This window comes from Eumetopias jubatus, unplaced genomic scaffold, assembly GCF_037043125.1.
Source record: "Eumetopias jubatus isolate StellerSeaLion01/CBP00866 unplaced genomic scaffold, mEumJub1_p1.0 scaffold_7, whole genome shotgun sequence".
NCBI lineage: Eukaryota > Metazoa > Chordata > Mammalia > Carnivora > Otariidae > Eumetopias > Eumetopias jubatus.
Window position 1 is genome coordinate 58,259,616 of NW_028274813.1, and position 2,842 is coordinate 58,262,457.

The window sequence follows — 2,842 nt, forward strand, 5'->3', positions numbered from 1 at the left end:
GTCCCCAAAATAAAAGGGCCATTAACTGAACAACAGGAATATTACTCTTTATTGACCTTAGAAGCATTACAATAATGTAGTCACAGCCCATTCTCATTATGTATTATAATCATTAAGTATATAACAAATACATATGTAAAAATACAGATAATGCATGGTGACTAAGTAATTTTGGAATAAGTCCATAGACTAAGTCACAGCATGTATAAATCATTTGTATCTTAACTGCTTATTTATACCTAAACAAATTTTCATTAAGCATACTAATAATTGTCAAATGACATGATAAAAAAATCTGGTTATAGTATTTTATTATTTTGCTGAGTTACTTTGGGAAAAAGAAGCTTAGCTGCTTCACCTATTTTAATACTAGTATATTCTGAATCATATTCTACAAATACAGGTATAGAAACTTAAAAGAAGACCATCTTTCCCACAAGGAGATAGTATCATGTAGTCTGTATCATTGGTGTGTATTTGCAAAACATTTTAACACTGCAAACATTAGAAGTTTCAAGACTGGGCACGGGAAAAGATTTATACGCTACTACAATGATGCTGGTGTGCACTTCTACAGGAGGCCTCTTAGTGACACCAATCAACTGGAGGTAGAAGTTTATCAATGAACTGCTTGATATCCATCATTTCCTGTTGACATGAACTGTGCTTCATGCCTTCATAGGTTTTGAAGGTTACATTGGCTGGATTTACTAATGTTTTTAGCTTTCCGGCAGTAAGAGAAGCAAACTTTAGTTAGGAGAACTAAAGGATCACAATCTCCATGGCACTGAAGAATAGAAATATCTCTATTAATGCCACTGATAGGCCCCTGTGGGAATGAAGCCTGGAGTGGAAGCCAGCAACTGAGTGCAGTGACACCGGCCAGTTTCTGCTGTGTGGTGAGAGCAGTATGTAAAGATAAAGCTCCTCCCTGAGAAAATCCTCCCAAAATAATTCTGTTAGAAGGAATGCCATTCTTCACCTCTTGCTCTATCAAAGCTTTTACATTTTCTGCTGCCTGTTTAATTCCAGATTCATCCTCCTGTGAATCTGGTGAAAGCCCAGTAATATCAAACCAAGAAGGCATAGCCATGTTCATATTCAATGTTACAGGCATAATTGGTACATGTGGGCAGATGTATTTGATATGTGAACTTCTGATACCTGCAAAGGCTTCTGCCCATCCATGCCCTGTATCTCCCAAACCATGAAGGAAAATCACCACAGCGGTGGCTTTCCCAATGGCGGGCACGGTAGCGGGAAGCTGGGCAGACATGTTATTGCCGCACATACACCAGCTCCACTGACTGCGCGCGTCGGAAGCAAAATGGACAACGGGCGCCCAGCCGCTGCCCAAGGGCGGGCGAGTGGCAAGTCCCGGCCCACCCCTCCAGCTATGTTGAGGGTTTTTACCATGAATGGATGTCTTACTTTGTCAAATGCTTTTTGTGCATCTATTGACGTGATCATATGTTTTTTATACTTTCTCTTGTTGGAGGGACTGATTTGGGAATATTGAACTACTCTTGCATTTTAGGAATAAATCCCACTTGATCGTGATGAATAATTTTTTAAAATATATTGTTGGATTTGGTTTGCCAATATTTTGTTGAGGACTTTTGCATCTGTGTTCATCAGGGATATCAGCCTATAGTTCTCTTTTTTTGTGGTGTCTTTATCTGGTTTTGCTGTCAGGGCAATGCTAGCCTCATAGAATGAATTTGAAAGTTTTCCTTCCTTTTCTATTTTTTAAAATTGTTGAGAAGAATAGGTATTAACTCTTCTTTAAATGTTTGGTGGAATTCACCTGTGAATACATCAATGTTGGACTTTTGTTTGTTGGGAGATTTTTGATTACTGATTCAATTCATTGCTGGTAATTAATTTGTTCAAATTTTCTATTTCTTCAGTTTGGGTAGGTTATATTTTCTAGGAATTTATCCATTTCTTTTAGGTTTTCTAATATGTTGGCATATAATTTTTCATAATATTTTCTTACAATCCTTTGTATTTCTGTGGTGTCAGTTGTTATTTCTCCTCTTTCATTTCTGGTTTTGTTTGAGTGCTCTCTCTCTTTTGATGAGTCTATCAATTTTGTTGATTTCTTTCAAAGAAAAAATGGTTTCATTGATTTTTTTTTTTAATTTTCTATGTCATTTATTTCTGCTGTGGTCTGTATTTCCTTCTTTCTGCTGGTTTTGGGTTTTGTTTATTCTTTCTCTAGTTCCATTAGGTGAGGTTAGATTATTTATTTGAGATTTTTCTTGCTTCTTGAGGTAGCCCCACATTGCTATAAACGTCCCTCTTAGAACTGCTTTTGCTGCATCCCAAAGGTTTTGGAGGAATGTCATGTTTTCATTTTTGTTTGTTTCCATGTACTTTTTGATTTCTTCTTTGATTTCTTTGTTGATCCATTCATTGTTTAATAGCATGTTATTTAACCTCCCTCTATTATGGTCTTTCCAGATTTTTTCTCGTGGTTGATTTCTAGTTTCGTAGTGTTATGGTCAGAAATAATGCATAGGTAGGACTTTGATCTTTTTGATTTTGTTGAGACTTGTTTTGTGGCCTAATATGTGATCTGGAGAATGTTCCAATGCACTTGGGTAGAATGTGTATGCTGCTGTTGTAGGATGGCATCTTCTGAATGTACCTGTTAAATCCATTTGGTCTAGTGTGTCATTCAAAGTCACTGTTTCCATATTGATTTTCTGTTTAGATCTGTCCATTGATGTGGGTGTGGCATTAAAGTCCCTGACTCTTATTGTATTACTATCAATTACTTCCTTTATGTTTGTTATTAACTGTTTTATGTGTTTGGATGCTCCTATGTCGGTTGCAT

General features: G+C 36.6%; 1 pseudogene; it reads right to left on the reverse strand.

Moving 5' to 3' along the window:
- Positions 1-526: 526 nt before the first annotated feature.
- On the reverse strand, positions 527-1,291 carry LOC114207259 (acyl-protein thioesterase 1 pseudogene; annotated as a pseudogene).
- Positions 1,292-2,842: the final 1,551 nt, after the last annotated feature.